Source organism: Eleutherodactylus coqui, chromosome 12 (assembly GCF_035609145.1).
Source record: "Eleutherodactylus coqui strain aEleCoq1 chromosome 12, aEleCoq1.hap1, whole genome shotgun sequence".
In the NCBI taxonomy this organism is placed as follows: Eukaryota; Metazoa; Chordata; class Amphibia; order Anura; family Eleutherodactylidae; genus Eleutherodactylus; species Eleutherodactylus coqui.
In genome coordinates, this window is record NC_089848.1 from 68646667 (window position 1) to 68673388 (window position 26722).

Genomic DNA, 26722 nt, shown 5'->3' on the forward strand with positions numbered 1-26722 from the left:
CATACTATGTTAACAGGCTGCATTAGAGCAAACGAGCTAGCGATGATGTCATTTGCTTGTTCAAACGAGAATCGGCTCGTGTAAATGGACCCTTACTTCTATCAACTAAAGTAAACTCATGAGAGAAACTGAGCAATGTTTGTTTGAAAAGTCCAAAAAGTGGAAGATTTGTTTCAGATGACTATTACATGGCCACATTTCAGCAAATGTACTGTATAAACTCACTTCTACCGCGTTCCCCTGAAAATAAGACCCACCCAAATAATAAGCCCTATCCTGATTTTCAGAGGGGGTTGAAATATAAGCCTTCCCCTGCAAATACGTCCTAGGTAAACTACATGAAAAAAATTACTTTGAAAGACTGTCAGAGCGCCTGGAGAGCAGCAAGAGGAACCAGAATGGTGCCTGCTAGGTAAGCATTAAGACACCCCCCGAAAATAAGACACTGTGGCTCTTTTCGGGCAACAATTAATATAAGACAGTGTCTTATTTTCGGGGGAAACATGGTAATAACATAAAGTCGTATGTCGTCTTATTGGCCTTCTAGCTACGATCAAGTATATTATCATATTACCAATCTGGGTTAACCAAATTATTATTTTTTTTATTCTACATAGTGGTTTTCTTGGTTTCATAACCTAAGAGAAAACATGACCACAGTTAAAGACCCCGATGCAATAATGAATAATAATTATCCAACCACAGAGATTTTACTAAAAGAAGCCAGTGACTCCAGCAGGTACAGTACACACAAATGACAAGAATCACTTTGTTATCCACGTACAGTATATAGATTTTAATGGATGTGCAGTCCAATTTATATCATTTCCAGCCAAAATCACTGCCTTGGCACAAAAGAGTCTGACAGATGTGGACTGAAAGCGGGTAAAGTTGATCTGTTCTGTTAGATTTTTTTGGCTGTTACCAGATGTAGACATGGGAATATTTGGAAAGTCATTCACAACAAATTACATGTCTACGGGACTTGCACAAATCAAATGCACTTACACAATTCTGTTTGTGGTATTCCCAGGTGCTTTGATAAAAACTCAGCCTTGATCGGACAGTAAAATATAGATTGAACTGTTAATGGCGTTTTCATCCACAATGGCAACCTACAAGGATCAACCATGAACAACAAGCTGTTGAAAAAGTAGACATCTAGATTCTTTAGTTTACGATCAACTTTAGAGAACTTTACAAGATTTTTTATCAATAAGGGTGTTTTACATAATTAGAAACTATAGGATAGACAAAACATAAAAACGCAGATCATCTAAAGTGATTTTAGATTTTGGAAAATTATGAAAGTGATTATGAAACACAGCAAGATACATAACACAAATTGTCTATGGTAAGGCCTCATGTCCACTGGTAAAATAAGATTTAAAATCCGCAGCGTTTTTCCCGCAGCGTGATCCGCGCCCCATAGGGATGCATTAGACACCCGCAGGTAGTTAAATACCTGCGGATGTCATTTTCCCTTCAGGCGCCGATTGCGTCTGCAGGAAATCACCCGCGGCATGCTGCATTTTAGTGCGGGTCTCCCGCGGGGACGGCTCCCACAGGCTTCTATTGAAGCCTATGGAAGCCGTCCGGATCTGCGGAACACTAATACCTGAATTTCTGCTCCAGGGAGCAGGAGTTCAAAAGAAAAATGGAGTGCCGAGCACATCCGCCGGGCCGAAGAAGAAGATCCGGCCGCGACGGAGGGAAGATCCGCAGCGTCTGGACAGGTGAGTTTAATCTTATTTTTAGCCTCATGTCCCCGGGAAAGGAGGAACCCGCTGCGGGATTCTGCATGGAGAATCCGTGGTGGGCCTTATTTTCCCCATGGACATGAGGCCTAAAAAGTAGTATGAAGCAGCAGCATTGTTTACAGCAGATTTTAACCCTGGGAATAGCAATCAAATACATTATATAAAAAAGTGTGAGATGTGGTGTCAATGAGTATTAATTTGAATAAAGTGGTCCAGCATAGGATATGTGATTTGAACCAACAACAGAAGCATTTAGGCCAGGTCTGCACAAGGGAGTTCAATGCAGTTTTTGATATTCTTTCTGCATCTAATTCCAGTGTACATAGAAATGATTATATTCTAACCTTTTTATGCACCCCTATTTTTGCTAAAAAGAGATGCATCTTGAAATGCAATATGTTTTAGTGACTTGAAGCTCATATAATACTTAAACATTACAAAAATGCAATTGTAGTACATAATACAACAGTTAGAAATTACACTGATATCTGGAATCTTGAACACTAGAAAAAATGTATGCCATTAAAAAATGGGTGCTCTTTTGTATCTATCTATCTATCTATCTATCTATCTATCTATCTATCTATCTATCTATCTATCTATCTATCTATCTATCTATCTATCTGATCATTCTATGTCTTTTTCCTAGGGATCATGAAGAAAATAAGAAAAAACCAAAGACTGTTGGGCCAATTGAAATTGTAAGTCACTTAACATAGCTCATTTCTAAAGTTGCATTTTTCAAAAAAGTATTCATAAAATGGTATGAGAATTAGAGATGAGCGAGCACCAAAATGCTCGGGTGCTCGTTACTCGAGTCGAACTTTTCGCGATGCTCGAGGGTTCGTTTCGAGTAACGAACCCCATTGAAGTCAATGGGCGACCCGAGCATTTTTGTATATCGGCGATGCTCGCTAAGGTTTTCATTTGTGAAAATCTGGGAAATTCAAAAAAGTGATGGGAACGACACAGAAACGGACAGGGCAGGCGAGGGGCTACATGCTGGGCTGCATCTCAAGTTCCCAGGTCCCACTATTAAGCCACAATAGCGGCAAGAGTGCCCCCCCCTCCCAACAATTTTTACTTCTGAAAAACCCTCATTAGCAAGGCATAACTTAGCTAAGCACCACACTACCTCCAACAAAGCACAATCACTGCCTGCATGACACTCCGCTGCCACTTCTCCTTGGTTACATGCTGCCCAACCCCCCCCCCCCCCCCGCACGACCCAGTGTCCACAGCGCACACCAAGTGCCTTCAGCTGCCCTCATGCCACACGCTGGCCTCATAGCCACACCACCCTCATGTTTATTTTTAAGTGCGTCTGCCATGAGGAGGAACCGCAGGCACACACTGCAGAGGATTGGCACGACCAGGCAGCGACCCTCTTTAAAAGGGGCGGGACGATAGCCCACAATGCTGTACAGAAGCACTGAGAAATCCAATCCTGTGCCACCTCCATCAGGAGCTGCACACGTGGGCATAGCAATGGGAAACCCATGTGCCACACACTATTCATTCTGTCAAGGTGTCTGCATGCCCCAGTCAGACCGGGGTTTTTTTATAAATAGTCACATGCAGGTTCAACTCCGCAATGGGAATTCCGTGTGCACCCACAGCATGGGTGGCTCCCTGGAACCCACCAGCTGTACATAAATGTATCTCATTGCAGTGCCCTGGACAGCAGAGCCAACGTCAGATTAAATGCAGGTGAGCTTGGGCCCACACTGCATGCCCCAGTCAGACTGGGGTTCTTTATAAGTAGACACATGCAGTTACAACTCCGTGTGGACCGACAGCATGGGTGGGTCCCAGGAAGCCACCGGCGGTACATAAATATATCCTATTGCAGTGCCCTGGACAGCAAAGCTAACGTCAGATTACATGCAAGTGGCCTTCGGCCCACACTGTATGCCCCAACCTGACCGAGGTTTTTAATTCATAGACACAGGCAGGTACAAATCCCCAATGTGAAGTCCCTGTGGACCCACAGCATGGGTGGCTCCCTGGAACCCACCGGGGGTACATAAATATATCCCATTGCAGTGCCCAGCACAGCTGAGGTAACGTCAGGTTTAATGCAGGTGGGCTTCGGCCCACACTGCATGCCCCAGTCAGACTGGGGTTCTTTATAAGTAGACACATGCAGTTACAACTCCGTGTGGACCGACAGCATAGGTGGGTCCCAGGAAGCCACCGGCGGTACATAAATATATCCCATTGCAGTGCCCTGGACAGCAAAGCTAACGTCAGATTAAATGCAGGTGGTCTTCGGCCCACACTGCATGCCCCAGTCTGACCGGGGTTTTTAATACATAGACACTGGCAGGTACAAATCCCTAATGTGAAGTCCCTGTGGACCCACAGCATGGGTGGCTCCCTGGAACCCATCGGCGGTACATAAATGTATCCCATTGCAGTGCCCTGCTCAGCAGAGCTAACGTCACATACAATACAGGTGTGCTTCGGCCCACAGTGCATGCCCCAGTCAGAGTGGTAATATGTACCTTAACAGTAACCGCGTTGGTCGGAATGTGGTGGCGACTGTGGACCTAGTAGCGTGGTTTTATTTAGTTGGTTTTCGGAATGTGGACAGTATTAAGTGGGCCGTGGCGGGGGGATGGTGTGGGGGCTCTCTTGTTGTGTCGGTAAAGGTGAAATTCTTGGACTGCCACCAGACGAACCAATGCAAAGGTATTTGCCAAGAATGTTTTCATTGTTGGAGGAGGAGGGGGATGTTTTTGAGGCACTACGTGTCCTCTCCACGTGTCCGTGCTTATATACACCTTAACAGTAACCGCGTTGGTGGGAAATGGCCTCGCCACCATCATGTCTTTGGGAAGCCTCCATTTCCACAGCCCAGTGACATAGCATTAGCAGCGGTATAGGCAGAGCCCAGAATTAGTAATATTTCAGAGGTAGCATTAGGGCCAGGCCCCAGTAACATATCACTAGCAGCATTATAGGGGGAGCACAGTATTAGTTCCATTTCAGTAGTAGTAGCAGTCCAGACAGGCCCCAGTAACAATTCCGAAGCAGCAGTATAGGGGGAGCACAGTCTTAGTTCCATTTCAGTAATAGTAGCACTGAAGACAGGCCCCAGTAACAATTCCGAAGCAGCAGCATAGGGGGAGCACAGTATTAGTTCCATTTCAGTAGTAGTAGCAGTCAAGACAGGCCACAGTAACATTCCTATTGCAGCAGTTTAGGGAGATAACAGTCTCTTTCACATTTCAGTAGTTGCAGTATAGACAAGGCCCCAGTTACATTTATGTAGCAAAAGTGTAGGCCAACCCCACACACCTTGCTGTAGCATGAGTGCAGGCGAAGCCCATAAAAATTACTAGGATTACACTGTAGGCGAGGGCCCCAAAAAATTGGTGTACCAACAGTACTAATGTACCTCAGAAAAATTGCCCATGCCCAACCAAGAGGGCAGGTGAAACCCATTAATCGCTTTGGTTAATGTGGCTTAGTTGGTAACTAGGCCTGTAGGCAGCCCAGTCAAAATAAAATTGCTTCAGGTGCAAGTTTCAACGCTTTAATGAGAATTGAAACGTATAAACATTGTTTACAAAAGTAATATGACTGAGCCTTGTGGGCCTAAGAAAAATTGCCCGTTCGGCGTGATTACGTGAGGTTTCAGGAGGAGGAAGATGAATATAATACACAGATTGATGAAGCTAAAAGGTCCCCGTTTTTGATGGTGATAGAGAACAATGCTTCCATCCGCGGGTGCAGCCTACGTATTGTTTAGGTACCGCTGCTGTCCGCTGGTGGAGAAGAGAAGTCTGGGGAAATCCAGGCTTTGTTCATCTTTATGAGTGTAAGCATGTCGGCACTGTCAGTTGACAGGCGGGTACGCTTATCCGTGATGATTCCCCCAGCCACACTAAACACCCTCTCTGACAAGACGCTAGCCGCAGGACAAGCAAGCACCTCCAGGGCATACAGCGCGAGTTCAGGCCACGTGTCCAGCTTCGACACCCAGTAGTTGTAGGGAGCAGAGGCGTCACGGAGGACGGTCGTGCGATCGGCTACGTACTCCCTCACCATCCTTTTACAGTGCTCCCGCCGACTCAGCCTTGACTGGGGAGTCGTGACACAGTCTTGCTGGGGAGCCATAAAGCTGGCAAAGGCCTTGGAGAGTGTTCCCCTGCCTGTGCTGTACATGCTGCCTGATCTCCGCGCCTCCCCTGCTACCTGGCCCGCGGAACTGCGCCTTCTGCCACTAGCGCTGTCGGATGGGAATTTTACCATCAGTTTGTCCGCCAGGGTCCTGTGGTATAGCAACACTCTCGAATCCCTTTCCTCTTCGGGTATGAGAGTGGAAAGGCTCTCCTTATACCGTGGGCCGAGCAGTGTGTACACCCAGTAATCCGTAGTGGCCAGAATGCGTGTAACGCGAGGGTCACGAGAAAGGCATCCTAACATGAAGTCAGCCATGTGTGCCAGTGTACCTGTACGCAACACATGGCTGTCCTCACTAGGAAGATCACTTTCAGGATCCTCCTCCTCCTCCTTCTCCTCCTCCTCCTTCTCCTCCTCAGGCCATACACGCTGAAAGGATGACAGGCAAGCAGCATGGGTACCCTCAGCAGTGGGCCAAGCCGTCTCTTCCCCCTCCTCCTCATGCTCCTCCCCCTCCTCCTCATGCTCCTCCCCCTCCTCCTCAACGCGCTGAGATATAGACATGAGGGTGCTCTGACTATCCAGCGACATACTGTCTTCCCCCACCTCCGTTTCCGAGCGCAAAGCGTCTGCCTTTATGCTTTGCAGGGAACTTCTCAAGAGGCATAGCAGAGGAATGGTGACGCTAATGATTGCAGCATCCCCGCTCACCATCTGGGTAGACTCCTCAAAGTTTCCAAGGACCTGGCAGATGTCTGCCAACCAGGCCCACTCTTCTGTAAAGAATTGAGGAGGCTGACTCCCACTACGCCGCCCATGTTGGAGTTGGTATTCCACTATAGCTCTACGCTGCTCATAGAGCCTGGCCAACATGTGGAGCGTAGAGTTCCACCGTGTGGGCACGTCGCACGGCAGTCGGTGCACTGGCAGATTAAACCGATGTTGCAAGGTCCGCAGGGTGGCAGCGTCCGTCTTGGACTTGTGGAAATGTGTGCTAAGCCGGCGCACCTTTCCGAGCAGGTCTGAGAAGCGTGGGTAGCTTTTCAGAAAGCGCTGAACCACCAAATTAAAGACGTGGGCCAGGCATGGCACGTCGTCTGGCTGCCGAGCTGCAGAGCCGCCACTAGGTTACGGCCGTTTTCACACACGACCATGCCCGGTTGGAGGCTCAGCGGCGAAAGCCAGCGGACGGTCTGCTCTGTCAGACCCTGCAGCAGTTCGTGGGCCGTGTGCCTCTTCTCTCCTAAGCTGAGTAGTTTCAGCACGGCCTGCTGACGCTTGCCCACCGCTGTGCTGCCACGCCGCACGACACCGACTGCTGGCGACGTGCTGCTGCTGACACATCTTGATTGCGAGACAGAGGTTGCGTAGGAGGAGGAGGAGGAGGGTGGTTTAGTGGAGGAAGCATACACCGCCGCAGATACCAGCACCGAGCTGGGGCCCGCAATTCTGGGGGTGGGTAGGACGTGAGCGGTCCCAGTCTCTGACTCGGTCCCAGCCTCCACTAAATTCACCCAATGTGCCGTCAGGGAGATATAGTGGCCCTGCCCACCTGTGCTTGTCCACGTGTCCGTTGTTAAGTGAACCTGGCAGTAACCGCGTTGTTGAGGGCACGTACAATGTTGCGGGAGACATGGTCGTGCAGGACTGGGACGGCACATCGGGAAAAGTAGTGGCGACTGGGAACCGAGTAGCGCGGGGCCGCTGCCGCCATCATGTTTTTGAAAGCCTCCGTTTCTACAAGCCTATACGGCAGCATCTCCAGGCTGATCAATTTGGCTATGTGCACGTTTAACGCTTGAGCGTGCGGGTGCGTGGCGGTGTATTTGCGCTTGCGCTCAAACAGTTGCGCTAGCGACGGCTGGACGCTGCGCTGAGAGACATTGCTGGATGGGGCCGAGGACAGCGGAGGTGAGGGTGTGGGTGCAGGCCGGGAGATGGTCGTGCCTGTGTCCTGAGAGGGGGGTTGAATCTCAGTGGCAGGTTGGGGCACAGGGGGAGAGGCAGCGGTGCAAACCGGAGGTGGTGAAAGGCCTTCGTACCACCTTGTGGGGTGCTTGGCCATCGTATACCTGCGTATGCTGGTGGTGGTGAGGCTGGTGGTGGTCGCTCCCCGGCTGATCTTGGCGCGACAAACCTTGCACACCACTGTTCGTCGGTCGTCTGCACTCTCAGTGAAAAACTGCCACACCTTTGAGCACCTCGGCCTCTGCAGGGTGGCATGGCGTGAGGGGGCGCTTTGGGAAACAGTTGGTGGATTATTCGGTCTGGCCCGGCGTCTACCCTTGGCCACCGCACTGCCTCTTCCAACGTGCCCTGCTGCTGCACTTGCCTCCCCCTCTGAAGACCTGTCCTCAGTAGGCTTAGCAAACCAGGTGGGGTCAGTCACCTCATCATCCAGCTGCTCTTCCTCCGAATCCTCTGTGCGCTCCTCCCTCGGACTTACTGCCGTTACTACTACCTCACTGATAGACAACTGTGTCTCATCGTCATCATCCTCCCCACCCACTGAAAGCTCTTGAGTCAGTTGCCGGAAGTCCCCAGCCTCATCCCCCGGACCCCGGGAACTTTCCAAAGGTTGGGCATCGGTCACGACAAACTCCTCCGGTGGGAGAGGAACCATTGCTGCCCAATCTGGGCAGGGGCCCGAGAACAGTTCCTGGGAGCCTGCCTGCTCCTCAGAATGTGTCATTTTAATGGAGTGAGGAGGCTGGGAGGAAGGAGGAGCAGCAGCCAGAGGATTCAGAGTTGCAGCAGTGGACGTCGTAGAAGTCTGGGTGGTCGATAGATTGCTGGATGCACTTTCTGCCATCCACGACAGGACCTGCTCACACTGCTCATTTTCTAATAAAGGTCTGCCGCATGGACCCATTAATTGTGAGATGAATCTGGGGACCCCAGAAACTTGCCTCTCTCCTAATCCCGCAGCAGTCGGCTGCGATACACCTGGATCAGGAGCTCGGCCTGTGCCCACACCCTGACTTGGGCCTCCACGTCCTCACCCCCGTCCACGTCCTCTAGGCCTACCCCTACCCCTCAGTATGGTGTATTACGAGATTAGCAGAAACAGAATGCTGTAATTAAATGTGCCGCTTATTGGCCTGTGGTTGGAGGCTGACTTCACGTATGTAACGCACTACAGAGGCAGGAAACAATTATGCGCAAGGCTGGGTATTAATTCACCAACTACTACCCCCAGCAGAGACGCTGTAAATGGAAGGCACTGACAGGCAGGCCAAATATTGTATATTTTTTAACTTTGTGGGAACAAGCACACTGCCTGTGATATACACTGTATTTCGATTGCCCTGTTGGAGGCTGACTTTGCGTACGTAACGCACTGCAGAGGCAGGAAACAATTATGTGCAAGGCTGGGTATTAATTCACCAACTACTACCCCCAGCAGAGACGCTGTAAACTGAAGGCAAACGCACTGCAGAGGCAGGAAACAATTTTGCGCAATGCTGGGTATTAATTCACCAACTACTACCCCCAGCAGAGACGCTGTAAACGGAAGGCACTGACAGGCAGGCCAAATATTGTATATTTTTTAACTTTGTGGGAACACGCACACTGCCTGTGATATACACTGTATTTCGATTGCCCTGTTGGAGGCTGACTTCGCGTACGTAACGCACTGCAGAGGCAGAAAACAATTATGCGCAAGGCTGGGTATAATTCACCAACTACTACCCCCAGCAGAGACGCTGTAAACTGAAGGCAAATGCACTGCAGAGGCAGGAAACAATTATGCGCAAGGCTGGGTATTAATTCACCAACTACTACCCCCAGCAGAGACGCTGTAAACTGAAGGCACTGACAGGCAAGCCAAATATTGTATATTTTTTAACTTTGTGGGAACAAGCACACTGCCTGTGATATACACTGTATTTCGATTGCCCTCTTGGAGGCTGACTTCGCGTACGTAACGCACTGCAGAGGCAGAAACCAATTATGCGCAAGGCTGGGTATTAATTCACCAACTACTACCCCCAGCAGAGACGCTGTAAACTGAAGGCAAACGCACTGCAGAGACAGGAAACAATTATGCGCAATGCTGGGTATTAATTCACCAACTACTACCCCCAGCAGAGACGCTGTAAACGGAAGGCACTGACAGGCAGGCCAAATATTGTATATTTTTTAACTTTGTGGGAACAAACACACTGCCTGTGATATACACTGTATTTCGATTGCCCTGTTGGAGGCTGACTTCGCGTACGTAACGCACTGCAGAGGCAGGAACAACTATGCGCAAGGCTGGGTATTAATTCACCAACTACTACCCCCAGCAGAGACACTGTAAACTGAAGGCAAATGCACTGCAGAGGCAGGAAACAATTATGCGCAAGGCTGGGTATTAATTCACCAACTACTACCCCCAGCAGAGACGCTGTAAACTGAAGGCAAACACACTGCAGAGGCAGGAAACAATTATGCGCAAGGCTGGGTATTAATTCACCAGCTACTACCCCCAGCAGAGACGCTGTAAACGGAAGGCACTGACAGGCAGGCCAAATATTGTATATTTTTTAACTTTGTGGGAACAAGCACACTGCCTGTGATATACACTGTATTTCGATTGCCCTGTTGGAGGCTGACTTCGCGTACGTAACGCACTGCAGAGGCAGAAAACAATTATGCGCAAGGCTGGGTATTAATTCACCAACTACTACCCCCAGCAGAGACGCTGTAAACTGAAGGCAAACGCACTGCAGAGGCAGGAAACAATTATGCGCAAGGCTGGGTATTAATTCACCAACTACTGCCCCCAGCAGAGACGCTGTAAACGGAAGGCACTGACAGGCAGGCCAAATATTGTATATTTTTTAACTTTGTGGGAACAAGCACACTGCCTGTGATATACACTGTATTTCGATTGCCCTGTTGGAGGCTGACTTCGCGTACGTAACGCACTGCAGAGGCAGGAACAATTATGCGCAAGGCTGGGTATTAATTCACCAACTACTACCCCCAGCAGAGACGCTGTAAACTGAAGGCAAATGCACTGCAGAGGCAGGAAACAATTATGCGCAAGGCTGGGTATTAATTCACCAACTACTACCCCCAGCAGAGACGCTGTAAACTGTAGGCAAACACACTGCAGAGACAGGAAACAATTATGCGCAAGGCTGGGTATTAATTCACCAACTACTACCCCCAGCAGAGACGCTGTAAACGGAAGGCACTGACAGGCAGGCCAAATATTGTATATTTTTTAACTTTGTGGGAGCAAGCACACTGCCTGTGATATACACTGTATTTTGATTGCCCTGTTGGAGGCTGACTTCGCGTACGTAACGCACTGCAGACGCAGGAAACAATTATGCGCAAGGCTGGGTATTAATTCACCAACTACTACCCCCAGCAGAGACGCTGTAAACTGAAGGCAAACGCACTGCAGAGGCAGGAAACAATTATGCGCAAGGCTGGGTATTAATTCACCAACTACTACCACCAGCAGAGACGCTGTAAACGGAAGGCACTGACAGGCAGGCCAAATATTGTATATTTTTTAACTTTGTGGGAACAAGCACACTGCCTGTGATATACACTGTATTTCGATTGCCCTGTTGGAGGCTGACTTCGCGTACGTAACGCACTGCAGATGCAGGAAACAATTATGCGCAAGGCTGGGTATTAATTCACCAACTACTACCCCCAGCAGAGACGCTGTAAACTGAAGGTAAATGCACTGCAGAGACAGGAAACAATTATGCGCAAGGCTGGGTATTAATTCACCAACTACTACCCCCAGCAGAGACGCTGTAAACGGAAGGCACTGACAGGCAGGCCAAATATTGTATATTTTTTAACTTTGTGGGAGCAAGCACACTGCCTGTGATATACACTGTATTTTGATTGCCCTGTTGGAGGCTGACTTCGCGTACGTAACGCACTGCAGATGCAGGAAACAATTATGCGCAAGGCTGGGTATTAATTCACCAACTACTACCCCCAGCAGAGACGCTGTAAACTGTAGGCAAACACACTGCAGAGACAGGAAACAATTATGCGCAAGGCTGGGTATTAATTCACCAACTACTACCCCCAGCAGAGACGCTGTAAACGGAAGGCACTGACAGGCAGGCCAAATATTGTATATTTTTTAACTTTGTGGGAGCAAGCACACTGCCTGTGATATACACTGTATTTTGATTGCCCTGTTGGAGGCTGACTTCGCGTACGTAACGCACTGCAGACGCAGGAAACAATTATGCGCAAGGCTGGGTATTAATTCACCAACTACTACCCCCAGCAGAGACGCTGTAAACTGAAGGCAAACGCACTGCAGAGGCAGGAAACAATTATGCGCAAGGCTGGGTATTAATTCACCAACTACTACCACCAGCAGAGACGCTGTAAACGGAAGGCACTGACAGGCAGGCCAAATATTGTATATTTTTTAACTTTGTGGGAACAAGCACACTGCCTGTGATATACACTGTATTTCGATTGCCCTGTTGGAGGCTGACTTCGCGTACGTAACGCACTGCAGATGCAGGAAACAATTATGCGCAAGGCTGGGTATTAATTCACCAACTACTACCCCCAGCAGAGACGCTGTAAACTGAAGGTAAATGCACTGCAGAGGCAGGAAACAATTATGCGCAAGGCTGGGTATTAATTCACCAACTACTACCCCCAGCAGAGACGCTGTAAACGGAAGGCACTGACAGGCAGGCCAAATATTGTATATTTTTTAACTTTGTGGGAACTACCACACTGCCTATATAGACAGTATATCTCTTTCACCTTTCCCACTGTCCCTGTATCACCAGTACTGCCCCTATACTCTGTAAAATGACTGCAGACTGAGGACGCAATGGTCTGCACGCCCGATATACAAAAAAAAAGCGTGGTGCTCGTCTCGAGTAACGAGCATCTCGAGTACCCTAATACTCGAACGAGCATCAAGCTCGGACGAGTACGCTCGCTCATCTCTAATGAGAATGTATATAAGGCCAGTCGTTATTGATAAAGTAAAAGAGACTTTTAGATCTGACACTAACAGTATTCCTCTTCTATAATTGTAAATTATTAAGTGATTTTCTTTGTTGTTTCTTAGTTTCGATATGCGACTCGACTGGATATTTTCCTCATGATTACTGGATTTCTTGGAGCTGTAGGAAACGGCATGTGCCAACCACTATTGATGCTTGTGTTTGGGGAAATGGCAGACAGCTTTGTATGTCACGATTCAGCAAACCAAAGTAGAAGTAAGACTCACGTTATGATTTTTTTTCCATATTTAGCCACATATTGACATGTTTTGACACAATTTATGATTGTGTCAAAAAACTAAACATTTTATAGGTATATCAGTTCAGAATTTGGCTCTCCGGGCAGCTACTGATCCCCAGCAATCAACTGCTATTATTTAGGGAGCTGAAATGCAAATCTGTAATACTCCCCAGCCTCTGTCTGTAGATTTATGATCTAGAATCCTCTAGTGTTCTTCGGGGTTACATTATGTTGATACCTAAAGAAGATAAACTCATTTACCCTTTCAACAGAAATCACAGTGTTCCTTCCAGTAATCAGGCACTGCCTCATGGCCCATGGCTTAAAGGGGTTTTATCATTAAAAAAAAAAAAGAAATCTTTACTTACCTATTCCTTCCCTGTCAGTTTCCTTAGCACATCTTCTCCTAGCTGAGCTTTGGAGGTGTCCCGGGTCACCTCACCGCACGCTGGGCCCAGCTTGTTATGAAGGCTGCATTCCTCAAATTCCTTCCGGCCGGGTCAGTGAAGGTCATGTTCCTGTGCTGTAGCTTCACTGTCTAGGAAGGACCTGTAATATATTTCAGAGACAACTCGCATGAGCAATCTCTAAAGAAGATAGGTAGTCCTCCTGCTGGCCTGCGAGCTGTGACATAACGTACATTGGTTGGCAGGTAGAAGACTGCCAACCAAATGTACATAACCTCACAGAAAGGAGAAGAATCAGGCAGCTGAAGGTAAAGTGACCCCCGCCCCATGGACTGCAGGAAACAGGAGAAGTTGAGGAAGGTGAAGATCTGGTAGACTGATGGGGAAATAGATAAGTATAGAATTTTTCTTTTTTAGTTACAGAACCCTTTTAAGGGTTGCCTGCACTTTTCCACTTAAAAATACACCATATTTTATGGAAATCATGGCCCTATTTTTCTTCTATGGAACTCTGTCTATGGACCTACAGTGGATATAAAAAGTCTACACACCCCTGTTAAAATGCCATTTTATTTCTATTTTAAAAAATTTGACAAAGATGAATCATTACAGATTTACTTCCACCTACAATGTGACCCATTATCTGTACAACTAGATTGAAAAGCAAACTGAAATCTTTTAGGGTGGGAAAAAAAATAAATAATGTGGTTGCATAAATAAGCACACCCTAAAAATGATATTTTGTTGATGTACCCTTTGACTTTATGACAGCATTCGATCTTTTTGGGTAGGTATCTATCACCATGGCATATCTTGATTTGGTAATCTTTGCCCATTATTCCTTGCAAAAGTGCTTCTAATCTGTCAGATTATAAGGGCATCTTGTGTGTAGCACCCTCTTGAAGTAAACTCAAAGATTTGCAATGGGATTCTGGTCTGGGCTCTGGCTGGGCCATTACAAAAGTTTGTGCTTTTTCTGACAAAGCCATTCTTTTCTTTATTTGAAAGTGTGCTTTGGGTCCTTGTCTTGCTAAAAGATAAAATTCCTATTCATCTTCAGCTTTTTAGCAGAGGCCTGAAGGTTTCATGCCAAAATGCACTGATATTTGAAGCTGTTCATACTTCCCTCCACCTTGACTAAATCCCCAATTCCAGCAGCAGAAAAACAGCCCCAAAGCATAATGCTGCCTCCACCATCTTCACTGCGGGCCTAGTGGTCTTTAGGTGATGCCTAGTGTTGGCTTTGTATCAAATATACCTTTTGTAATTATTGACAAAACATTTAACCTTGATCTCATCAGACCATAACATGTTCTCCCAGGGGCGTAACTATAGGGGATGCAGTTGAACCTGGGCCCATGAGCCTTAGGGGGGCCATAAGTGCTCTTTTCCCCAAATAGGGAGCCCAGTACCATGAATAAAGCATTATAGTTGGGTGCCCTGTTACAGATTTTGTATTGGGGCCCCAAAGCTTCAAGTTATGCTGCTGTGTCCTCCCACATACTTTTGGCAGACTTGATGTAGGTTTTGGCAAAACATAGCCACACCTGGATCTTTTTCTTCATCAGAAAAGGTTTCTGTCTTGCCTTCTACACCACAGCCCAGACATATGTAGAATACAAGAGATGGTTGGCACATGCACTACACAACCAGAACTTGCTTAAAATTTCTGCAACTCCTTTAATGTTGCTCTCAGCCTTTTGGCAGCCTCCCGGACCAATTTTCTTTGGGTATTTTCATAAATTTTTGAGGGATGTTCAGTCCTTGGTAGTATCACTGTTGTGTCAAATTTAATCCACTTCTTGATGATCGTCTTTACTGTGTTCCATGGTATATATAATGTTTTGGAAATGTTTTCTACCTTTCTCCTGACTGATACCTTTCAACAATCAGATCCCCTTTGATGTGTTGTAAGCTCTTTATGGACCATGGCTTTTGCTGAAAAACACAACTAAGTAAATGTCAGGAAAATTCTACTAGAAGAGCTGAACTTTATATAGTGTGAATCAGAATCACTGTAAATAATGGCAGCTGTGTACTTGCTACTTTTTATCGTGAGTTTAAATGTGAATGGCTAATTCTGAATACAACCCTATCCCCAAATATAAGAGGGTGTTCACACTTATGCAGCTACATTTTAGTTTTGTTATGTTTATTTTTCCATCATAAATGATTTCAGTTTGTTTCTAATGGAATTGTACAGATAACGGGTCACACTGAAGCTGGAAATAAATCAGATTTTTTAATATGACAAAAACATGTAATTTCAACAGAAAACGATACACACACTGATGCAGTGATAAATCATAATTCCATTTGGCAGGCTAGAGCTAAGGTTACCTTTAATTTTGAATATAGTAACAATACTCTTATGACTCTTGAGAGTTATACAAGATTTATGGATTTGTATGGAGCAGTTGCAGCATGCTGCCAATCCATACAACTTAATGGAAGGTATGAAAACAGCAGACCGAGCGCTAAGACCCCCAGCAATCTAACATTCATCTTCAATCCCCCAGTTGAAAAATCTCTTTAACCGATGATGAAATTACAATTAGAGATGAACGAACGTACTCGGATAAGCACTACTCGTCCGAGTAATGTGCTTTATCCGAGTACCTCCCCGCTCGTCCTGAAAGATTCGGGTGCCGGCACGGAGCGGGGAGCTGCAGGGGAGAGCGGGGAGGAACGGAGGGGAGATCTTTCTCTCCTTCTCTCCCGCCCGCTCTGCCCCGCTCCCCGCTGCGACTCACCTGTCAGCAGCGGAGCGCCCCGAATCTTTCAGGACGAGCGGCGAGATACTCGGATAAAGCACATTACTTGGACGAGTAGTGCTTATCCGAGTACGTTCGCTCATCTCTAATTACAATCCAATATAATACATTTTCTTTTTTTTTCATAGCTGAATGTGAAACGTTCAAATCACTAACGGAACAGATGACCGAGTCAGTATATTGATTTATATGATTTTTAGCCACACTTTGTTATGAGAGAATAATTGTATCTATTATGCTATTATTTGTACCCCCAGGTATGCCTTGTACGATGTGGGAATAGGAGCGGCTGTTCTACTCTGTGGCTATGTCCAAGTGTCTTTTTGGGTTTTAGCTGCAGCAAGACAGACAAGGAGGATGAGGAAAATGTTTTTTCATGCAGTTTTGTCAAAAGACATTAGTTGGTTTGATGTGAACAAATCTGGAGAAATGAACACTCGTCTTACCGAGTAAGAGAACCATCATCCTGTCCTAGTCTTGTACTGGATCTTTTGTATTAGTGTATATTTTATTTACAGCACTGATTGTTTTTGTAGAGATGTCAATAAGATCAATGATGGAATTGGAGATAAAGTTGGCAATCTTGTGCAAAATGTTGTATGTGCCGTAGGAGGGCTAGTAATTGGAGTAGCCAAGGGGTGGCAACTGGCACTGGTCATACTGGCCACAAGCCCGTTGGTGGCGATTTCAACCGCAATTTGTTCCAAGGTAAAGTCTTCAATTTTGTTAATACACTAAAGCAAACACAATGTATAACATAATAATGTGTTAAATATATGAAGCACTGGTGAGGAGACCATTTATAATTTGGCAAATTGTATAAGTTACATTTGAAAAAGCAGAATATGTTTTAATCTATCTATAAGAGTTTTATAACAGGCCATTATACTTTTCTAGGCATTAGTGAAAGGTTCCACTAAAGAAAATATCCATCAAACTGTATGAAGTTTCATTAAAAAATGGGCTATAAAGTACTACGCTGGCTTTATAACATGTTGCATCAATGTGAAACTATTTCAGGAACTGTCATAATACTAAATCAAGATTCTAAAAGAATTTAAATAGAAGCGTTACTTGTCCAGAATTAGAAAAGTGTCTGTTTTTGCTAGAAAGAGTGCAAATTCATCTGTCCATGGACTGGGAATTAAATTGCAGATCAGGCCCACTCAGTTTACTAGGGATAAAGGCCAATATTACCACCACACAATGACTATATAGTAGGAATATGGCAAATAAAAAAGTGACTGCTATACAGCAAGACACCTTCCCAATTTGTTACATCTGCTAATAGTAATGTTGGGGTAAAGTTTTAGCTTTAAATTCCAACTGCAGGATGTGGCTCAAAAGTGATGTATATTATGAGAAGTGGTGCTTACACAAAAGGTTTCCAAGTACACAAGTTACAGCATTAATATTAACAATATGCTTTTGCAAAAAACCCACTATACTTTAAAACATGAAGTATTGACAATGGTATTTGTCCTTACAATTTACACATTTTTGTTGTTCCTCCAAAAATACCTCCAAATATATGAAAATAGTCAAAATTACAACACAAATACTTGTCAGTCAACGCTTAAGGACTGGGCAGCAGACTTCGTGGCAATCTATGTTGGAACAGCCTTGCAATTTGCTTCCATGATTTGAAGCAACAATTGTTCTTCTTTGTCATTAGTAAAAAAGTCATGGTCTTTGAGCACAACCTTGTCATAGACATAAGAAGCTGAAACTCTGCCCCAAATAAAGGTTTGTTAAAGGGAAAAAAATTAGAGGGTGTCTTGCTTTATAGTTGAAGGTTGATTTTTTTGGGCCACCCTACTATATAGTCATAGATACTGTACAAGTTCTACATAGCTGCTCTGCAGACCATGTAAGTGATTGCAGCACCCTTAAATCCAGGTGACATTTTCTTTGATTGTAGTCATTCACTTTTCCCATCTTTTTCATCAGGCCCAGACCACCATGAAGATTTCTTTCAACTATGACTTGCGTCTGCACAATTTGCTGTCCAGACATCTTTAGCTCCTTGCTTTTCCAGCAGCTTCTTTGCCTTCTGCCCACCTACACAAATTCCCTATTCTGTTGCTATCCCTAAATATGTGCATAGTGTTGCTCCATATGTGTTCTTGTACACACTTCTTCTTATGCCTCTAGTTCTCTCACAGGTTGCTCCCTATGCCATCCTCAAGGACTGCTCTCCATGTCTCTCCTCTCCCACAGAACCTGATAGTTCAGCTTCCTATTTCCTCCCTCTGCTGATCAAAGAGATGAGCACGTAGACTGCACAGTTCTCTCTGTGATTGGGCAAAAAGCTTCATCAGCTCTGTCCAATCATTACAGGGAGAGTTCAGGGAATCTCTTGGAAGCAGGCTTAACCTGGGCAGTGGGGGGCAGAATTTTAAAACTGCAAGGAGGGGAAACAGTGATAGGAGACCCCTTTGAGATTGGAAACTCTCAGCCATTCCCCATTTTGACCTCCACCAATGCTCGCCCTGACTGGAGATGAGCTACAATAGCAGACCTTGTTTTCTAATCCTGGACAAGCTCTTTAAAGAGGTCAATATAAAGGCGTCTACAATGACCCACCCCTTATCTTTTTGGAGTTCTACTCAGACATTTGCAACCGGAATCCTGTGAAGCTGGTGTTGTCGTCCTCTACAAAAACTGTAGTGTTGATATGTAAAGTATTAGGAAAAGTAAAATAATTTTTTTGCGATTCTTAACTGCTGGTAAGAATGGAATATGACTGCGATTATGCTAGACTCGCTAATATTAATCACTTTTTTAGATGGTAGTATCACTGACTAGTCAGGAGCTGTCAGCTTATGCAACAGCTGGAGCTGTAGCTGAAGAAGTTCTTTCATCGGTTCGGACCGTGGTCGCATTTGGTGGACAAGAGAAAGAAATACAAAGGTACATATGTCATATATGGACTCATATAATGGCTTTTCAGATAAAAGTAATGCAGTACTTAAATAATGTGTTCTCATATTTTTAGATATACAAATAATTTAGGAGAGGCCAAAAAAATTGGAATAAAAAAGACCATTACCTCTCAGTTGGCTGTTGGTGTTATGTATGGCTTTATTTATGGCTCTTATGCACTTGGATTTTGGTATGGCTCAGTCTTAGTATTGGGAGGAAATGGATATACCATCGGAGATGTTCTTGCGGTGAGTTTACAAAATGAATATTAAAAGAGGTTTTTTGTAGCTTTGTATAACCAAGATCCCTTGGTTAGTAATCATTCTATAAAAGGTCTGTAATTAAATGATTTATAAAGTCTATCTTACATTAAAGGGGTTGTCTCGCGAAAGCAAGTGGGGTTAAGCACTTCTGTATGGCCATATTAATGCACTTTGTAATATGCATCGTGCATTAAATATGAGCCATACAGAAGTTATTCACTTACCTGCTCCGTTGCTGGCGTCCCCGTTCCAGCCTCTGATTGGCTGGAATCGGCACATGTGACGGGGGCGGAGCTTCGCGATGACGCGTACAAGGGGGCGGAGCCAAAATGCAGGTGATGCCGAGCCGAATGGAGAAGATAGATCTGCGCAAGCGCGTCTAAAAAAGCAAGAAGACACCGAAGTTAGACGGAGCCATAGCAACGGGGACGCCAGCAGCGGAGCAGGTAAGTGAATAACTTCTGTATGGCTCATATTTAATGCATGATGTATATTACAAAGTGCATTAATATGGCCATACAGAAGTGCTTAACCCCACTTGCTTTCGCGAGACAACCCCTTTAATGTCTCTCCTTTCAGGTCTTATTCTGCATTGTCCTTAGCAGTTCTTGCGTTGGTGAAGCTGCTTCTCATCTTGAAGCTTTCTCAGTGGCAAGAGGCGCTGCTTATCAAATATTCCATACTATTAACCAGGTAAAGCACTGAGTATATTTTTTTGGAAACAAAACTTTTGCTATATTAAGATCTCATCTAGGCTGCACTGCAAAATATTACATGTTTTCTTTAAAAACATTCACACTAATTTCTAGGAGGCTTGGAAGGTATTTTGAGGGTGCAGCTGCAGTGAGAGAGAGAGGCAGAGAGACACAGAGATGCAGCTGTAGCTTCTAGTAAGTGTTTTACTGTCTCACCATGTGAGCTTTGCCTAAGTATCACCAGTTTTGCTGTATGTGAATGTAAACAATAATACTTTCATTCATTCACAGCAAACTAATGTCTTGACTAGAGATGAGCGAGCATGCTCGATAAGGTCAGTTACTCGAGGGAGCCTCACTCATCTCGAGTAACTGCCTTTCTTCTCCGTGCTTGGGGAGAAAGGGGGGGTAGCAGTGAGCAGCGGGCGGCAGGGGGTAGCGGAGGGGAAAGTGAGAGCTCCCCTCCACTCTCCCCCACCGCCGTTTAGCGTAGGTGCGCGTTTCTGTGCCCAGGCCCCGCCTATCTCATCTGTCTACATCTCTTCCCTTGCACATACCCGGCCACCACGGTTCCCAATCGCATAGAGTTTGCCATCATACAATCCAGCCAAGTTGCCCAAGCGGACATCCGAGAGGGCTTAATGACATGTCTGCGGGAATAAGCTTCCTCTAAGTGAAAGTTTTGATTCACCAAGTTTTTCACCTCAAGAATAGAGGGACCATCTTTTGATCTCCAATGTTCCAAAAGGAACGTATAGCCGGACACGACCACCACATGTGGAAGTACGTGCCCTTCACACCACAACCTCTCCAGCATGTCTCTGGAGCATCTTTATTCATTCTGGACAACCTTGCTGGAGTCAGATACGAGCACAGGAATATCTTCTAGGAAGATTCCCAGTGGGTAATGCCGTGCAATATCTTCTTAGTCCAGGCAAGGGCACCTTTCCATTATTCCAGGCTAAACTGTTGCTTTAGATCAAATTTCCAAAGAATCCTCATAAAATGCGGATATACTGCCAGAAGCACTCACAGGGAGTGAAACGAAAAATGAAGGGCGCCTTAGGGAACATCGGGCTATGGATATCCAAGGTCTGTAAAGCGTATCTCAAGTGAGCAAAGCCCAGTCTACTAGGGAGATGAAATAACTCACTTAGCGTAGGGAAGTCCATTACAGCCCCCTCTTTACATAGGTCACCTATTTTTTGATACCGAATTCCTCCCACCCTCCAAAGTCAAAATCTGAAAGGATAGAGGAAAGGAGTCTTAAGGGGAGAGTCATGATCGGGTCCTTTACTGAGGCCGAGGAGACTAGTTGGCTCCATATCTGGACCGAGACTTGAAGACTCGGCAGCGCATTTGTCGTCAAGGAGGGTTCCCTCACTACAAGAAGGGTAATCAACGGGACGCCGCCTGTATAGAAATCCATCTTTTGAGCAATGAACCACCTTTGTTTAATTTGGGCTAAAATGGCTGCAGCAAAATATTGTTTAATGTCAGGAGCCCTCATGCCCCCTAACTCGTATGGTCTTGCAAGGGTGGAAAATTTGATTCTGGCATGGGCTCCTTCCCAAATAAATTGGTTAATAATGGATTGGAGCTTAGAAAGGAAATACCTAGTGATAGGGATCACTACTGTTCTGAAAATGTACAAAATTCGTGGAAGGATCATTATCTTAACCGCTGTGAGTCTACCTGCCCAGGATATGAAAGGTTTACGAAAATTGTTTAAGATTCGTGGGACCTGATTAAGAAGAGGTAGATAGTTTTTAGCAAAAGTAAGGGAGATAGGGTATGCTATATTAATATCTAGGTGCGGGATAGAGTGCTCACTCCAAGTGAAGGGAAAGGAGGCCGATATAAATTGTTTTGTCTTAGCATCTATACCAATATTTAACATCTGTGATTTTGAAGTATTCATCTTATAATATGAAACCCCACCAAATTGGGTTAGGGTGGACAGGGCCTGTGACAGGGGGGTAATAGGGTTAGTAATTGCAAGTATGACGCCATCTGCGTATAATCCTATTTTGTGTTTTTGAGATGCTATTTTAATTCTTTGTATATTTTGGTTATGCCTAATCCGCTACGCCAGCGGCTCCATCAGTAGAGCAAAGATTAGTGGCGAGAGAGGGCACCCCTGCCTTGTGCCATAAGAGATAGCGAATGGAGGAGACATACAACTTGAGGAAAAGACTCTTGCAGAGTGCAGAGACATGATCGCTACTATAATGGACCCTGAGAAATCGAACCTCTCCAGGGTAGCCCTCAGGAATCCCCAATAAATCCGATCAAATGCTTTCTCTGCATCTAGCGCCAGGAGCAAAGCAGAGATCCCATTCCTTTTCGCTACCCTGACGAGGTTCAGAAATCGCCATGTACCATTAGGAGCCTGTCTCTGGGGACAAATCCCACTTGGTCCGTTGCTACTAGTGCCGGAAGGACCGAGAACATCCTCACTCTTAAGAGCTTTGCATAGATTTTAACGTCTGTGTTCAACAGGGAGATGGGTCGGAAATTAGCCGAGGAGGTATTTTCCCTTCTTGGTTTAGGAATCGTAACAATCAATGCCTCTAGCATCTCAGGTGGGAAGGAGCCATTGTTCATCTCCCCGTTGAATACAGACGCCAGGTAAGGATCCAGCAAAGGGGCATATTTTCTATAATAACCATTTGAAAACCATCCGGACCCGGCACCTTATGAGACTTCAATAGTTTAATTGTGTCCAGGACTTCCTGCTGAGTAATTGGCACTGAGAGTGTGGCCACTTGTTCGAGGGATAGGCTGGGGAGGTTGATACTCTGTAGGAAACTCTGAATTTCTTCATTTTGCGGGTGGTGTAAGTTTTTGTTATTCTTTAGGTTATATAGAGATGAATAATATGCAGCAAATGCATTTGCGATCTTTTGGGGATGAGTGATTTTTTTACCGTTTGAGTCTAAAAGGAATCTAATTTTCTCTTTGGCTTTGAGGTCTTTAAGTTGTTTTGCTAGTAATGCTCCTGTTCTATTGTCATGTGCATAAAATTGCATTTTTAACTTCTGGAATGTGATATCATGCCTGGCAGCTAGAAGGGTTTTGAAGTTTTACTCGTAGTTTAAAGAAATCAGCTGTTTTCTGTGGTGACGGTTCGGTTTTATTTAAGGAATCTAATGAATTAATTTGTTCCATCAGGCGATTAAATTCCTCTTCTCTTTTACTTTTAATCCTCAAGCTAAATTTAATAAACAGGCCTCTCATGAAAGCTTTGTGCGCATTCCATACAGAAAATGTGTTCGGGACAGAGCCTACGTTATTCAGAAAAAACTCTTCTAACTCTTTTTTGAGGGGCTGCTCATATTCGGGGTGGTTGAGAGTAAATTCGTTCAGCCTCCATGGGGATGCTGGAGATTGGCTACATTTTTCTTTAAGGATATCGGGGCATGGTCAGACCACGTAATAGTCCTAATTTCAGCCCGCAGGACTTCCACCAAACCCCTCCACTGCAATACAAACATATCGATTCTAGAATAGGAAGAGTGGGGCAGGGAGAGAAATGTATAATCTCTTTCCAAACCGTGTAGACACCTCCATACGTCATGTAGTTCCTTCCTATGTAGGATCGGAACAACAGGCGATGAATGTCTAGTGCTCGCGGATTAGTCTAGCGAGGGGTCAAACACAGAGTTGAAATCTCCTCCAATTACTAAGTTACCCTCCTGAATTTTAGCCGCTTCTGACAGGATGTGCCTGAAGAATCTAGCCTAACGTCCTAACGTTTTGGAGAGAAATAGACATTTACAAAGGTGTAGATAGTACCATTACGGCAATTAGTACTCCTCCTTTCTTTTTTCCGGGGTTAGAAGCAAATAATAGATTTGGGAATTTAGGATGTGTGCAAGGGGGTTGTCTATCCTTCAGGAAATGTGTTTCCTGAGCGAAAAAAAAACATCCGAACAGAGCTTAAGAGCCTCCCGCCAGAGCATATTGCGCTTGTAGGGGCTATTCAGAACCCTTAACATTCAATGATATAATGTTAATAGGCATGACTGCCAGGTGGGCTAGGAGCTAGACTGTTGTGTTGTCTTGTTATTGTAGATAGAAACCTAAAATGGGGAAAGGACCTCCTAGGTAAACAGTTATAACCAATAGAAACATAAAAATAGATATCAACATTTGAAAACATCAAAATATTGTTCACCCATCGCCAGCGGGGGTTGGGTGAATAGAATTTGAGGGGATAGCATTACGAACCATGTATAAACGGCTACGAATAGCAAGAAAAAAAACTTAATAGATTACCAGTTCACGCATGTTGACCATGTTTGCCTGCGGTTGACCATTCTTCCCCACCCTCTCTGGGGGTTTCTGGGAAGTCTGGATTTCCAATATCTTCAAAAGAGAGAGGCCTTCCACCACCGATGCCACAACATGGAGTGTTCCATCTCTAGAAATCATTAGTTTGGTGAGAAAGCCCCACTTGTATTTGATGTGAGCCCCTCGAAGTGCTGCTGTGATTTCCGCAAATTGCCTGCGCGACTTTAGTGTAGCAGCAGAGAGGTCTGGGAATATCTGATTTTTTTCGAATGTGGCTGGCAGGGAACCCCTACATCTTCAAACAGACAGTCTCTTCTTTAGTCTTTAGTCCATAGACATGGATCCTAACCAGGATATCTCTTGGAGCGGATTCAGGAAAGGAGCGGGCTTTCGGTATCCTGTGGGCTCTGTCAAATATTCCACGACAGGGAGATCCAGGAGAAGTGTTTGAAGCATCTTAGGTAAATACTGGGGAATGTCAGATGATGACACCATTTCTGGAATTCCCCGAAATTTGAGATTATTTCTTCTAGATCGGTCTTCTAGATCTGTAACTTTTGCTCGTAAACAGATTACTACTTACTCCAGATTTCCATGAGCATCTACTAGCTGGTTATGTGCCTTGGTGAATTCTCCCATCTTTAGTTCGATGTGATCAGTAAGGGCGGCCAAATGGTCTATATTGGATTGGAATTGACCTGAGAGATTTTGCATGTCTTGTGAAATGTCCTTCTGTAGAGATAGCAGCATTTCTTTCAGAGTACTAATAGTTAGGGGACTTTCAGAATCCGGGTAGGATTGGAGGTTTCTGGTGGCCTCTATCTGCAGAGGTATTTCTGGCAATGGATCATTTTGGCTTTTTTTGCACCACTGAGCACTCACAAGGGTCGCCAGACGTCCTCTGTGCCACTAAAGGGGGGAGATTTCTCGTATTTTTTAGGTATCCTGAGAGGAGCTCCAGAGAACACGTCTTCCCGCTCTGAAGCCAGGCCACGCCCCTACAGTTTCTGTTTTTTTCAGTAGACAGATTTATCACAAAAACAATAATTTAACCCTTCCCAATCCACTGTCTGACGTCTAACGACATTATGACTTAAGGCTGTACAGCTCCGATGTTGGAAGTAGTCCGTCGGGGTTCTCTTACTGTATATTGCCAGCCTCTCTGCTGTCGGAGCCTATCCAACGCGTCACCTCATGCAGTACTGGCTTTAGCCAGCATATAGCATCATTGTATAACGGCAGAAAAAGAGTAAGTCCCATAGGGAAACCAGGATAGAAATTGGATTGGAAAGGATTAAGTTTGTTTCATTTTGTTTACTCCTGTTTTTAACAGATTCATTTTTTTTTGTCTTTTTCTCTTTTGTGCATGCTCATTTAAAATGAATCAGTTACACAGACAATAAAAACAATGCCAAACTGTAACCTTTGTGCTCAGCCCTGTTACCCATTTACAATAATCTATATATATAAAATTGAATGTATGTCTGTCTGCGTGCGTGCGTGCGTGCGTGCGTGCGTGCGTGCGTGTTTGTCCTTTATGCGCTACTACACCATTCATCCGATCGCCATGAAACTTTGGGAAGTTGTTAAGTACACTCCTGGGAAGATTATAGGCATAGTACAAATATCCTACGATAAATGGCGCGCGAGCGTCGTCGAAAGTTACGCCCCCCCCCCCACGTAGATCGAATAAGTAAGCCACCTGCTATTGTGATGTCATCACTGATGTCATCAACATCGGACGCCCTTGAACATGCCCCAACATGTTCTAAAAAGCTGCATTGTGATGTCATTAAGGCTGTATTATGACACGTACAGCTTGGAACCACTAGAGCACGCCAGCCAATTACCATTGGAGTTGGAAGTGGGTAAACAAGCACTAGGATATCTTCCTAAGAAGCCACAGCAGCCGGATAAATTGTATGTTCCACCCAACGGCTATTTTATTCAGCCCGCAAGGGGGAAGCAGCGGCCTACAAAATCTCATTCAGGTAGGTAGGTTCAGTTCTTGGAGGTTGGGGAATGCTTATGGGCAAGGCCTTATGTCTCATCCCAACTTAATTCTCTCACTTCCCAATGTCATAGAAACTTCTGACTGCTTTTTAGATGCGGAAATGCTGCAGAATTTTCCACAGAAATCTCCGCTGAGCACATTCTATGATTTTACCCCCGTCGTTCTAAAAAGGACAAGGCTGTTTCAGAATAGACCGGGTGCAGATTCTGACT

The 26722-nt window shown here is 45.3% G+C and overlaps 1 pseudogene; it reads left to right on the forward strand.

The window, feature by feature from the left end:
- Window positions 1-398: 398 nt before the first annotated feature.
- The window catches only part of LOC136586557 (ATP-binding cassette sub-family B member 5-like), a 61741-nt pseudogene continuing 35417 nt past the window's right edge, over window positions 399-26722 (forward strand).